Genomic DNA, 15,960 nt, shown 5'->3' with positions numbered 1-15,960 from the left:
ATACAACCGATAGTTCAGAAGAAAATGACAAAACCTAAAGGAAAAGTACAAAAAAGGATTTTGTGTCAAAGTTAAAAATGTTTATATACGAAATCCAGTTCACAAGATAACAATATCATGGTTTTATCCAATGTCGAGTTTATCTAATGAGGCCGCGTCAAGGTCTACGTCCTTCCAAATTAATTTGATGTGTGCGCATTAACGGATAGAGATCTTTCCATCTTTTATTTCTTGCGGCCAACTATTGATCTTCCTGTGGCTCCTCTCATGCTCAAGGCTCCAAATTTTCTTTCGAGAGAAACACACGGGTATTTAGAGTGTAGATTTGCTTACCAATGTGAGGTGGATTAAAGTTTATGGCAAAACTCGTGTAGTTCAAACGTACCTCTTGAACTTATTCGCCCACTAGAGTTATTACTTCATTCTTTGCGCAAATGACTCGACGGTTGATTATCTGTCAAATCTTCCATGAAGTCATTTCTTTTTTCAACTTAATGGCTTTTATGTTTCTCTTTCCAATTCCAATTCATAATTATAACTTTTTTCCCTTACTTTTTGTGAATTTTTTCATCTAGTGTAATTCCCTTTCTTTGCTTATACCTCCGTCCATTATGTCATTTTTTTCTTTTTTATGTTTGTAATGAGCGTTTGAAGAATTCGATATCTTTTTATGTCTTTTCTCGATTTTGTGTCGTCTATATTATTTCTTGCAATCTAATGGCTTTTTTGGTCCTTTTACATTTCTGTCCTATTTGGATGATTAACTATGACTTCACCTCCCACGTAGCATGACCAAATTTGATAAATGAGTTAATCCAACACATAATTATAGTTACTAAATGGAGTGTAGAAAAAACATCTATTACCAAACAAAAGAAAACAAATCATTTTAAAGAAAAATGATTTCTCGAAAAGCATTGTTCTTTAGCATGGATTTTTTTTTCCTTGAAGTGAAATCGGCTGCACTACCCCCTTAGCATCACAGAATAACAGTATCATGGGTTTATCCAATGCTTGAATTTATCTAATCATGCTGAGTTAAGGTCTATGTCCTTACTAATTAATTTGATGTGTGTGCACTAACAAAGAGATCTTTCCATCTTTTCTTCCTTGCGGCCAACTATTGATCTGAGGCTCCAAATTTTCTTTCGAGAGAAACACATAGGTGTTTAGAGTGTAGATTTGCTTACCAATGTGAGGAGGATTAAAGTTTGCGGAAAAACTCGTGTAATTCGAACATGCCTCTTGAACTTATTTGCCCACCGGAGTTATTACTTCATTCTTTGCGTACATAACTTGACGGTTGTTTGTCGGTCAAATCTTCCATGAAGTCATTTCCTTTTTCCACTTAATGGCTTTTATGTTTCTCTTTCCAATTCCTGTTCATAGTTAGGACTTTTTTTTCTCCCTTACTTTTTGTGAATTTTGTCATCAATGCCATTCCTTTTCTTTTCTAATACATGTCTATTCATTATGTCATTTTTTTTCTTTTTTATGTTTATAATAATCATTTGAAGAATTCGATATCTTTTTTTTTATTTCTTTTCTTGATTTTGTGTTGTCTAGATTATTTCCTGTAATCTAATGGCCTTTTTGGTCCCTTTACATTTCTATCTATTTCATTGATTAAATATGAATTCCCCTCCCACGTAGCATGAACCAGAAGAGATTGCAAAACATATTAAAAAAATGTGTTGATCCAACACATAACTATAGTTATTAAATGTAGCGTAGCAAGATCATCTTTACCGGGAAAAAAAAAAAAAAAACAAGTCATCTTTCAGAAAAATGATTTCTCGAAAAGCATTTTTCTTTAGCATGGATTTTTTTCCCTTGAAGTCAAATTGGCCGCACTACCCCTCTAAGCATCACGGAACAACAGTGTCATGGGTTTATCCAATGCTTGAGTTTTTCTAATGGGGCTGAGTTAAGGTCTTTGTCCTTCCCGATTAATTTGATGTGTGTGCATTAACGGAGAGAGATCTTTCCATCTTTTCTTTCTTGCAACCAATTATTGATCTTCTCGTGGCTTCTCTCTTGCTCAAGGCTCCAAATTTTCTTTCGAGAGAAACACACCGGTGTTTAGAGTGTATATTTGCTTACCAATGTGAGGGGGACTAAAGTTTGTGGTAAAACTCATGTAGTTGGAACGTGCCTCTTGATTTAATTTTCCCATCAGAGTTATTACTTCATTCTTTGTGTACGTAACTCCACGGTTTATCTTCGTCAAATCTTCCATGAAGTCATTTCCTCTTTCAACTTAGTGGCTTTTATGTTTCTCTTTCCAATTCCTATTCATAGTTATAACTTTTTTTCCCCTTACTTTTTTTGAATTTTGTTATCTATTGTCATTCCTTTTCTTTTCTGATACATTTCTGTCCATTATGTCATTTTGTTCTCTTTTGTATGTTTATAAGGATCCGTTTGAAGAATCCGATATCTTTTTTAATTTCTTTTCTTGATTTTGTGTTGTCTACATCATTTCCTGTAATCTAATGGCCTTTTTGGTTCTTTTACATTTCTGTCCTATTTGGTTTATTAAATATGAATTGTCCTCCCGCGTAGCGTGAACCAGAAGAGATTGCAAAACAGATTTGAAAAATGTCTTAATCCAACACATAACTGTGGTTATTGAATGGAGCCTAGAAATATCATCTAATACCAAACAAAAGAAAATAAGTAATTTTTCTGGAATATGATTTCTCAAAAAGCATTTTTCTTTTAGCATGAATTTTTTTCATTGAAGTGAAATCGGCTGCACTACCTCTTAGTATCATGGGATGACAATATCGTGGATTTTTCCCATGCTCGAGTTTATCTAATTGGGTTGAGTTAAGGTCTGTGTAATTCCCGATTAATTTGATGTGTGTGCATTAACGAAGAGATCTTTCCATCTTTTTTTTTTCTTGCGGTCAACTACTGATCTTCGCGTGGCTTCTCTCGTGCTCAAGGCTCCAAATTTTCTTTCGAGAGAAACACACGAGTTTTTAAAGTGTAGATTTGCTTACCAATGTGAGGAGGACTAAAGTTCATGATAAAACTCGTGTAGTTCAAATGCGCCTCTTCAACTTATTCGCCTACCAAAGTTATTTACTTTATGGTTTGCATACATAATTTGACCGTTGATTATCGATCAAATCTTTCATGAAGTTATTTCCTTTTTCAACTTAATGGCTTTTATGTTTCTCTTTCCAATTCCTATTCATAGTTATGACATTTTTCCCTTACTTTTTTTTTTTTGGGAATTTTGTCATCTAATGTCATTCCTTTTCTTCTTCCTGATACATTTTTGTCCATTATGTCATTTTTTTCCTTTTAATGTTTATAATCATCATTTGAAGAATTCGAAATCTTTTTGATTTTTTTTCTCGATATATCATCGCCATTGTCACCGCAATCAAATGTAATTCTTGCAATATTCGGCCATGCCATGGGCCACATAACAGATCATGTCTAATAAAGTCAAGTTCCATCCGTTGAAGTTGACGAATATTTCGATGACCCTTGTTTCTCATATTGAGCACGCCCACATGAACTTAGGGGAACTGAAGTATGATCCGACGATATGTAACCTCTGCGCACGGAATGAGGGGTTTTGGAGGCAGCGCCCCCTAAACGAGGGTCCCGCTGACCGGTCAGCTGGGGGGGTTTCGCTCCCTGTTGAGCGGACGACCGACCCGCTTGTCGGTGAGTGGGCAGGGGTTCGAGAGCAGCGCCCCCGAAACAACAACGGGTTTGAACTTGTGTTTAAGTTGGTCCATTTGTTAGGGGATCAAAAGGATTACGATAGGCTTAGGTTTTGGACCCAACTTAGGTTGTACATATTGTGCTCGTATGAGAGATCATTGTAACGAGTTGTGGGTTGTAAACCTAAATCATAGTGAAATCTCTTTGCATGACGTAACCATATTTTGGGGAGAACCTGGGTAAAGATGTGCGTCGCCTATTTTTCTTCTAGTATCTGTGTGAACGTTCTGAATTGGTTTGCGATAAATCCCTTCACTAACAAGTGCATCACAAAAAACCGAAGATGATGTTCATATTCAAAGGATGAAACAAAAATGAGGTGTGTTGAAGGCCATCATAAACCACTCCTGGACCGCAATAATACAAATTGGGCATTGTGAGACACCGAAAATATGCTTAAAGGCTTTGCCTACTTAGTCCTTTCTGCATCACATTGTTTTAAAGCCCACTAGAAAGTATTAATGTTTGCCATAGACAGAAAAGGAAATCAGCCATTGCCACATTCATTTCTCAAATTTTCACCACCCCGTAGAAAAATATTTAGATGAATTATGCATCAAAGTGGAAATGATGAAACTCGAAAGGTTCAAGATGCCAAATGCACAAAGTGAACAATTCATGCTATCTACAAATATTTGTAAGGGCTTTGCCCGATCTCTAGCTCCATGGTAAAAACAGAGCAAAAACAAAGGGAAAAATCAGCTGCAAAATCCCCCAAAGTTCATACAATTGTCATTATTGAACGCTTTAAAACTCTCCAAATCAACATTTCACTGATCAAGAATGAAAATGGTCCGAAGAGAAAACAGAAAGAAGATTTGATTTCACCTGAGGGGCGTGTTTGAGAGACAATTCAATAAGAAGAGCCCATGAAGCCCGTGCCTTCCTGCAATCAATCAAGATACCTAATTCAATAGGAGGTCATAAGCAAGATGGGAACGATTTCACTCAAAAAATCATGTCAAAAGAACATTTCCCTTGAACATTCCCTTCCCACTTGATGTTCTTCTTACTTTTCCAAGAAAAACAAATAAACAAGTCAAAAATTACAGGCCAATTTCCTGTTCTTCTCCTTCTCTTTACTCTCTTCCTTCTTCCTTCTTGTTTTTTTTTTTCTTTCTGGGTTTGTGTATAATTAATATAGATGCACGAGTTTGTGATTATGGGGAGTGCACAACAAAAATCCAATACCTTCACCCGGGAGATTGCCAATAAGGAGCTCAAATCCGAGCCCGTTAATATGTATCCAATTGAATCCATCTTTACTCAAAAGCTTAAGTTAATGAGTTATTGGCCAACTAAGATATATTCTCCAATGTGGGATTTCTTAACACAACTCGCACGTGCATCCTAATAGTGATGATATGATGATCTTGCTTCTATTTCTTCGGTGGGTTCTTCCTTTAATGCTTCCTCTTTGATTCTTGTTCCTATTAAGTCCCTTTTCCTGAAAGATTTCACTTTCTAGTACTTGTGTACCTATTTTCCCGTCTAATTCTCTAGGTTAGCTCAACTAAAGATCCCATTTTTATTTCAAGTAATAGTTGAGGTTTCAGTTTTTGCCCTGACAAGCCATGACACATGAGCAGATTATGCAATTGTTTAAACACAAAATTTAGGAGGAATACGAGATGACGGCATAGATTTCACAGGGCTTACATCAATGTTGCATCCTTTTGCAAAAACTAAGAATACCCTGAAATGGAACAAATAAGGGTTCAAAGTGGAGATTGTTGTGCGGAACAAGCGATCGAACAATAAATAGATATAACAAGAAAATAAATTGGACACCGGACATACATAATTCGGTCGTAAAGACCTCTGTTCATGGGAAGGGTAGCAATGAATTCCACTATAGAACAATCGATCCAATTCGGAGATTACTAACCACCCTCGAGTCACGCAAATACTCTCGGCATTTTTTAACCCCAATTCCATTCAATAATGAACACAGTGTTTGGCCCTTATAATTCCTCGTGAAATAATCGCTCAATCTCACAAAAAAAATTATACACAAATTCTTGCACAATAATTTCTTGGCTTGAATACTAATTACTAATGGAAGTGTCGCGACCTAAAAATCGGAATTTTCCTAGGTTAATGGATTACTAGGTTAATTAAATTAACTCACCTAGCTCGAGCCCTCCCGAACTCTACCAACTCGCAACTTATGGTTCAAATAATTAATTAAAAAAAAGAATTTCAAATTGGAGTCGCCACTAATCATTTTATGGTAGGCTGATTAGATACCTAAATAAAGTATCGGGAGAAATACTTTATTCCTACAAACCAGAGATTACAAGTTCGGGGACTTGATTACGCTAGATTATCCTAACACCCTTTCGGTACCCTTTTTTTTAAATGTTTGGCTGACAGTTTGGATTCTTTTTAATGGCTGATCACGTGACCTAATTCTAATGGCTGGCAAGATAATGCAACTACATTATAACATGCACTTTTTAATGAATGACCCTAATGACTTGTCAAAAAGGGTAAATGTGAATGACATGGCAAGTGTGCAAATTGAAACGTATGATATGCATGCATGATTTTTTTATTTTTTGATGTTTTTTTTAATGTGAATATTATCTATGCTAGAGTTTAAATCTTACCTAATCCACATGTGCAGTGCATGAAAATTTCAAATCAAAGAATATGGCAACCTAAAAAAATAACCATCGTCTCACTAAAAATTATCGCAACATTAGGCAACATAAGTATTCGATATAAAGTCAAAATAATTAAAAAAATGATCCAAAGTCTTATGGATCAAATTAGTAATTAAATTGACTTTTCTCTAGTTAGATATCGATTTATCCGAAACATGGCAACCAAATATCAAAACTGAATCGGACAACAATCGCTACCTATTTCGTGGACATTATTTTCAAATTCGAATCTGTGAATGACGGAATCGAATGACGACTACTGCACTTCCAATGGATCGCGTGATGCTTCGTGGTGATTCGCAGTTCACAATGAAAACTCGAGGCTGGTAAATCTACTGGAAAAGGATGAAGAGGAATCCCTTCATGGTGTATCACGAACAGCTCGAGACAGATTCGGTTTGCGGATCGTGCGGACGGACTCGTGGCGATGACTTACGCTTTTGACTCTTATGGACCTGCAACAATTTTTCTTTTTTCTTTGACCACCGCTTGGACTTTTGCCTTTAACCAAATAATCTGCAGAAACAAAAAGAACTTCAGGAGTACGTGAGCAACAAGTCAACAGTTCATTGATCCAACGCGTGGGACGGTGAGTAGACTTGGTGGACAAAGCGTGTTGATCGTTTGACGAACAGAGCGACAACGATGAGGGATTGTCTGATGAGACTCAATGACTTGCACCAAGGCCTCAAGGTGCAGTATGGATGCCTCTCGGACAAGGGCAATCACAGTAATGCTCGAGAAAATGGCATTGGCAGGGCGAGAAAATCTCGTGACGGTGGCTAGCCTCGATTGGTTGGTGATGCCGGCAAGGCGTTGAAGCGAGAATGAATTGTACGTGCTTCCAGAATCACCACCCTCTCTTCCTCTCCCCACCGTGAATGCTCCTTGTATATGCGTTAATTTTGACCTTAAAAGGCAAGAGAATATCACAGAACAGTCGATGAATCATTGATCCCCTTCATGATCTCACTGATTTGCAATATAATGCTTGATAGTCTCGCTAATTTGCTCACAAGATGATGCCAATAATGATTTCATGGGCTTCCTTCCTTTCAATCTTTCTTTCTTTCCATAAGCCCTCCCCATCAGTGGCCGATCCCCATTTTTCAACGTGAAAGACGTAAGACATAATCCACTCAAGGAAAGGACAGAACCTCTCCTCCTCTTTCGCGTGATTTGGGCGATGAAACAGTCCAGTATTTCTCTCAACCCTCTTCATTTTCCTGATTCGCTCCCCTTTTAATGCTTGCTTCCCAAATTAATGGATTATGCACAAATATCGTGGGATTGTGCCGATTGCTTCATATTTGCAACGTGACCACCATTCTAGTGTTATAAATGCTCATCAACGAAGTTTCCTTGTTCGTGCAAATTTCAGCAATTTGAAGTTTCCAATGGGAGTATCCCAATGCGAGTTTAATTCATCATGTTCATCTAAGCTCATCCGCCGTCGTCCAATTAATATCCAATTGTATGATCCTAATGCAAATGCCCCTAATAACTATATGCGATTAACTAATAATATGTATTTCAGGAATTGAAGTTGGCTCCTAATTTTTCTATGCAATATGCACCTAATGGAACGTCAAAATTTAGGTGTCAACAGGAAGTAATTCATGAAGGAAGACCAACGAAAGCCCCTGCCAAGCACTCTATGAACGGTGCTTCAAGACTTCTCTCAACAATGAAGATATATATATATATATATATATATATATATATATATATATATATCGCACAAAAGGACGAGTAGGCCGGCATGAGAATATTAATGTGAGTCGGCCAATCAAAAGTTCAACATAGAATTCCTTTCTTATACGTAACTTCGGCATAAAACAGGAAAGTGAATCTGCTCTTTTCTTTTCTCCTTTATTTCTTTCTTGCTGTTTTCTTCAAGAAGAGTCCACCGTGAACAAATATCTCATGTGATTCGGTCAAAGAGTCAAAGATTGGACTTTCCCATTTTCTTTTACATCTGACAATTCCAGTAGCAAAGAAAGATTACCTGCCATCTTTCTTTGCTCAATACTTGAACGTCCACGTAAATAACAATACTTCTTAGGTCGGTTTCATTCACCGGTTCAAACTCGAAACATATTTTAACAATCTCTACCTTGGCTCAACATTTGAGCCAAGTAACAATTGCTTCACTAGAATTTGAACATCAATGCTACTACTCTCCCACAGCTTCAATGGTCTCAACCGCCACGGACATCTTTCAAGTCCAAGCCACGATTGAGCTTCGCTATAACCAAGGACCTCATCAAAATACCAACTGCACATACATATTTAACTGCTCTACAAAGACTTTTCGACACAAAGTCCTCAATCACAGATAAAGCAAAACTATCATTACATATATATCTGTTCGGAGACCAAATACATATCTTATAACTATCAACAGTTACAGCAAATGTTGGCTCTACACGCTTCACGTCGCCACAAGCATTATCTGTGTCAATTACTTCACTAGTACTCGTTACCTCAAGAGTTTCTGATTGCAATTCTACCTCAAGCTGAACACCATTCATATCTGTACGAATACTGCTATAATCACTTCTAGCCAGAAGTATTGGAGACTCGTCAAATGTAACTTCTTTGCTGATAATAGGCGAATTTAATTCCAAGCACCACAACCAATAATCCCACTCACTTTGTGCATAGCCTAAGAATATGCACTTTATTGCCCTCCCATCGAGCTTACCATCACCAACTCGAAGATAACACGGGCAACCAAATATTTTAAGCATAGAATAATCAGCAAAGTTACCTGGCCACACTTCTCCGGGAATCCGACATCCAATTGCAGTCGATGGGGATCTATTACTCATATAGCTAGCCATACTAAGCGTATTTGCTAGGAATCTCTTAGCCATACGAGCACTAGAGAGCATTTTATGGGTCGTCTCCAGTAATATTCTACTCATCAACTCTGGAACATGTTATGATTCATTGGCACTAATACGGTGTCTCACTATGTCTTCCTTAATGCAGAATTTATTTAACAGCTCCGAGCAAAACTCCATATTTTTGTCGGTCCGCACCTACTTGATCTTTTTATTAGTCTCCTTTTTTATCAAAGCTCTCAAATGCATGATCCCGATAATAGTATCAAACTTGTGCCTAAACACAAACACCCAGGTCTTCCTCAAGAAATCATCAACAACCGTAAGCATAAATCGGGCACTCTTCCTTGAAGGAAACCGCTACAACTTGGGAACATCTAAATGAAGTAATTCTGTAATTTCCGTAGTTTTTTTTACAGTCGCACTAAATTGCACTTTTCGCTATTGATCTAAATCTCATCACTTGCATTCATTCGATTCGTTAGCAATATAACCACATAAGAGTTTTCTTTCACTCGGAACCTCCAAGCTTCTCTCATTAATGTGCCCCAAAACCATATGCCACAATTTTGACTCTTGAATAGATGCATCTAACGTCTCCACAGCGAAATTCGACACTGTCTCATCTTGTAGCTCATACAGGCCATTATGCTTGATTCTTTTTATTATTACCAAGGCATCTTGAACAATTTTCAGAATACCACATTCTGATGAATACCGACATCCAAATGAATCTAGGACACTTAAGTAAATTAGATTTTTCTTCAACTCTAGAACATGCCTCATTCCAGTCAATGTCCTTAAAGTACCATCATGTATTATAATTCTAAAATCGCTAACACCTACAATATTGCATTCAGTGTTGTCCCCAACCGCACTTTACTACTATCCATGTATTGATAAGTAATAAATCAGTTCCTATTCGGCGTAGCATGAAAAGAACAATCATAATTCATAATCCATTCACCAAAGGATGAATCTTTAGTGATAGACAAGATAAAATCAGCATTATCCGAATTATCGTTAGCTACAGCCGTGACATTATCTGTAGATTTAACTATAGTTCTCTTACCCTTCTCGTTCTTCAACTTTAAGCAATCTCTTCTAACATGCCCTTTCTTGCTACAATTTTAGTAAACAACACCACCAGTTCTAAACCGATTACATCTGTTCATATTTATACCGCTTCTGCTAATTCGAATACTAATTCTTCCTCTATTTTCACCTACTAAAGCAATAGACATAGATTCACCAAATTCTCTACTACGAATGTCCTCACTCAGGATTAAATCTCGAATCCCATCAAAAGTCAAGCTTGTTGACCCAGAGGAATTAATAATACTAGTAACAATAGTATTCCAACTATTAGGCAATGAGGATAATAGAATCAAAGCACATACATCATCTTCAAAGTCAATAACAACTGAACTCAATTAACTAACGATCATATTAAATTTATTAATATGATTAGCAATTGAAGCACCTTCACTATCTTTAAGTTAAATAGACGTCCTATCAAATAGACCTTGTTAATCGCAAAGGGCTTCTCATATATATCCGACAAGTCTTTCATCAAACTCGTAGTGGTTTTCTCTTTGACTGTATTAAACGCGGCGTTACGAGCCAACGTTAGCCGAATAACACCCATCACTCATCTATCCAGTAATTTTCAATCAGCTTATTTCATCGTCTCTGGTTTCTCCCTAGACATGGGTAAATACAATTTCATTTGATATAAATAATCCTCAATCTACATCTTCCAGAAATCAAAATCCTTCTCATCAAATTTTTCCATTTTCATTTTAACTTATTCGTCACCATTGATTCGCTTAAACTCGAGCAAGCCTGGCTCTAATACCAATTATTGCACGGAACAAACGATTGAATAATAAATAGACAGAACAAGAAAATAAATCTGCACTAGACATACATGTTTTGGTCATAGAGATTTACGTTCACGGGGAAGAGTAATAACGAATTCCACTATAGAATAAACGATCCAATTTGGAGATTACAAACCACACTCGAGTCACTCATACACTCTCAATGTTTTCCAACCCCAATTACATCCAATAACGCACACAGTATTTAGCCCTTACAATTCCTCGCAAAATAATCTTTTAATCTCACAAAAAAATTATACACAAATTCTTACCACAAGAATTTCTTGGCTTGAATACTAATTTCTGATGGAAGTAATTCACGAAGGAAGACCAATGAAACTCCCTGCTACTTCAAGACTTCTCTCAACAGTGAAGAATATATATATATCACACAAAAGGACATATAGGCCAACATCAGAATATTAGTGTGAGCCGGTCAATGAAAAATCCAACATGGACTTCCTTTCTTGCATGTAACTTCAGCATGAAATAGGAAATTGAATCTTCTCTTTTCTTTTCTTCTTTATTTTTTGCCTGTTATTATCTTCAAGAAGAGTCCATCATGAACAAATACCCCATGTAATTCGGTCAAAGAGTCAAAGATTGGACTTTCCCTTTTTCTTTAACATCTGACAATTCCAGTAGCAAAGAAAGATTACGTGCCATCTTTCTTTTCTCAATAATTGAACATCCACATAAATAACAATTCATCTTAGGTCGGTTTCATTCACCGGTTCAAACTAAAGATAGATTTTAACAGAGATTTTTGTGTTTTAAAACATTTGATGAGACGCCATATTGGCCAATTGTCTTGCTGCGTTGATGCTGATCAACTCGCACATTGTAAATTCTATGTATGATGTTGACCTTTGGATCCTCCTTGTTCCTTCCTTTAAGTCGGGTTAGTGTCACGAGTATAGCAGTCGGGGTGATTTATGCGCTTACCCTTTTTCTTCAAAAGGAAAACTCGCGAGCTCTTTTCTTATAACTACTAGACAATCTCTAGTTTTCTCGTGAAGTTTCATCCACGATATATGTTTCGTGCCAATTATCATGATCGTGCGTTCCACCCCCCACGCCCCCACCCCCCCGGCGTCTTTCTCTCGCTCCAAATAAAAGTAAACTTAGATGAGGTCATCTCGTCAGACTCTGATTCTTAGTCTTCAACCAAACCCAAGTGCTAGGAAGATGACATAGTCGAATCCTTCTTAGAAATATCAAATATTTCCACTGTTAAGCTAAATTCGAAATACCAAGAAAATATCATCTTGAGACCTGTGACCAATTTTCACCTATATAACATGAGCTATTTGCGTTAGTTTATCACTTTTCGCAACTAAGAAGACAAAGACTATACCTGTTGAGCCATGCATACTTTGAAACCTACTCAAATTTGCAAACCTACTTGCATCAAGTTTTCTTTACGAGCTCAATCACGAACATACGCCTTTTGTCGGCGGAGATGGGATTCGGTAGACCACCTCTTCTTCGGGTGCTCGGTTACTAGCAGCTTGGCCAACTTTTGGGCGGCTAAGTGCCACCTGCTCTGGAGGAACAGGTCGTGGCAAGTTCACATTCGGTGGGCCATTAAACACATTGGTGGACGGTCCTTCTCTCACCAGATCTCCAGATTCTCACTTGCGGCGCTCTGTCACCTCATATGGACCGAGAGGAACAATATCCTTTTTCGAGACAAGCCTCTTTTCGTACCGGGTATGGTCAAACACCTCATCAAGGGAGTCAAGGATAAAGCCCTTTCCCTTGGTAGCATCAACGACACTCCTCGGAACCGTCGCTTACAAAGAAGCTGGGGTCTCTCTACATCCATCTTTGAGGTTCGTCCTTAGGACTTTTTGCAGCTTCTTCTCCGCTAGTGCCGTTGCTTTGGCCGTGTATTCCTTAGATTTTGGCCACTGTTTTGGCCGTGTTTCTTTTTGGTTCCTCGGTTCCTGTTTTGGCCGGTCTAGTTCTCTTTCGGCCTCTTGTTTGGCCTTTTGGGGACTTTCTCTTGATCCCTCTTGATCTTTTGCGCCGCATCACCTTTGACCCTTCTAGGACAATCTCTTGTGTCCTAGTCGGGTTAAGGTTTTTGTGTTTCGGCCCTTTCTTGTAACTAAGTCGTTTGAAAAGTCTATACATACTTACCTTACAAAAAAAAAAAACATATTCTCAATAAATTATATCATCTGATTAGATTTTAGCTTGCTTGTTACATATTTTTGGAGCTATAGTAATTCGAGATCAATCTAGGTAGGACACTCTCACGGAGAAAAATATAACATGGTAAAATATTGAAGCTTGAACCAAGACAAATAAAATTGTTCACTTCACAAGATCATTCAAATTTTCTTTTTAGCCCCAATAGTATGACTCCTCGAGGAGGACAATGTATTTGTACTGAGGCACTATCACGACCTTTTCGAAGGTCAATCATTAGGGGAAAGCCAATGGATTACTAAACGGGAACGAAGGTTCCTCTTGTGAGGCAATCCCTCGCGTTTAGCAAAGACTCTTCAAAGTCTTACCAATTGCAACTTGGTACTCAATTCAATGTGTACTTAAATTTACCTTTTGGAGCCACCACTAATGGACTAAGGGTCGATTAGACACCAAAATAAAATGTGGGAGTACATTTACTTTTACGAACTAGAGATTTATGGATTTGAGGACTTGATTACACCAGATTTATCTAATGTCCTTTTGGTGCATTTTCTCTTTATTTCATAAATGCCTTTGCATGTAGTCTTAGTCAATTTTTATCATATGCCACTAACATGCAAATAATAGTCTTGCGGGTGGGCAATTAATACCGAAACATTCAATAATCAAAACAGTAAACATATTACAGTAAAGATTAAAGAAATTTGAGTGCACGAGCAAACGTCCATTGACACAGGGGTTATGCAAGCTTAGGAAACAAACAGGCGATGGCGAATTCGTTTTATTCATGAAAATGTCGATGAATATGACTAATGCATGATCTAAGCTATTTGCGATAACTAAGATGCAATGTCAATTGATTCTTTTCGTGTTTGTTGTTTATGAAATGAACTCCTTAAATGCTACGTGGACATGACTCAATTAGTGCATCTAATTTAATATTCATCGATGAGCTAACATAAAGTCCTAAATGAAATGCATGCTACGCTATAACGAATTAACTACATGCAATGCTATGGAATTAATTTCTAAAGCTAATGACATGATATTCGTGAATGCTATGACACGATATAGAATTTAATCATTAACTAATACTACGATGCAAGTTATGCGAAATGGTAATTTTTTTTATTTTTTTATGCTTAGGAAAACGGCAAATTATATCCTATGACCCTAAATTGACCTAATGACTATCGACATAAAGATGCAATACTAACTCTTTTTATATTTTTTGACATAATATGCGATACGAATAATGCTAAGATACGATCACTAATTAATCCTATCTACATGGCAGGATTATTAAAAATTAAGAGGTCTCTGGATTGATAAATCTTAAGCATGGTCAAATCAGCTCTTCCTAAATCTAGCACTCCATCCTCCCGTCCCTGACCACTAAACCGACCTCTTAGGGTCCTCTTAAAAGCACGAAACTTTTCCAAATGAAACAGTTCCTCGGTTTGTTTTGAGTTATTCTGTCAATTACTTTGTTGCTTTGATTATGTTGCACCAGTTTGAGTCAAATATCACGACTTGCCTGTTGCTGGGTTTTGTTGCAGGTAGACAATTTGGTCAATGACATCGAACTCATGTCCGATTTGCCTTGAACGAGACTATGCCACTTTTTTATTTTTTTATTTTTTGTGTCCACAGAGCAGGAGAGGGGAAAATACCATAAGAAATCCCAAGTTATGTCCATTGTGACACAAGGATCTCAAACTTATTTTTGTGCCACAAGAAACCCTGAACTTGCCCAATGCGACACAAATAACTCAAACTTTTTCTTTTGTGTCACGAGAAACCGTGAACTTGTGCAATTGACACAAGTAACTTAAAAAAAAAAAATTTACACGTGTGACATGCCCTCTTTTAGAGTCTCATCTAGCATATCTTTGTCACACTGGTTATAAGTTTAGGGTTTTTCATGATACGAAAGAATTTGGGGTTTTTAGTCACACGAAAAACAATTATGGTATTTGTGTCATAATAGGACATAATTTAGGCTTTTTTTTTTTTCTAATTGTATTAACCCATTAGAAGAGATGAAATCTGCATTTTCTCGTCACCTCCTCAAGGTTCTTAGCATTAAAATGGAGGCTTTGCCGGATGTAGAACTATTTCTCACGTACCCGTATCATCGTCAAGCCACCCATGCCGATTTCACCACCGCTCTTGTGAACGGAGGCTAAAGTCCAAGAGTGGAACTCAGGGCAAAGTCGTCGCCGTTCTTACAGTAGCATGGTAAAGAGGGGAAGAAGCTCTAGAGGAAGCATCCGATCGGCCATTAGCAACAGTAATGACAGCAATTCCTGCAATCTTGTATGCTTCCATTTGGAGATGATCCGTTTCTGCTTCAACGAAGATGCGTCGTGCGTCGTGCTTGATCCTCGAAGCGAGTCAAATCTTCGATACCAACCAAGTTGCGACCTGGTTGACGAAGGAAAAGGACAGAAAATACAGTGTGGGTTCTTTCTTAATCCTTCTACTATAACATGCTTACGCGAGGAGATCTTGTAGGCGACGCTTGCTACAGACAACATTCCAGGAGTTGGCGCCACATGGCCGTGGGTTGTGGAGGATCTTGGGAAGTAATCTTTGAATATTCGTCACATTCCCTTCTTATTTTCCCGAGAATCGAATCTTTCAGGAAAA

This window comes from Rhodamnia argentea, chromosome 4, assembly GCF_020921035.1.
Source record: "Rhodamnia argentea isolate NSW1041297 chromosome 4, ASM2092103v1, whole genome shotgun sequence".
NCBI lineage: Eukaryota > Viridiplantae > Streptophyta > Magnoliopsida > Myrtales > Myrtaceae > Rhodamnia > Rhodamnia argentea.
Note: the sequence above shows the minus strand (reverse complement) of the source record.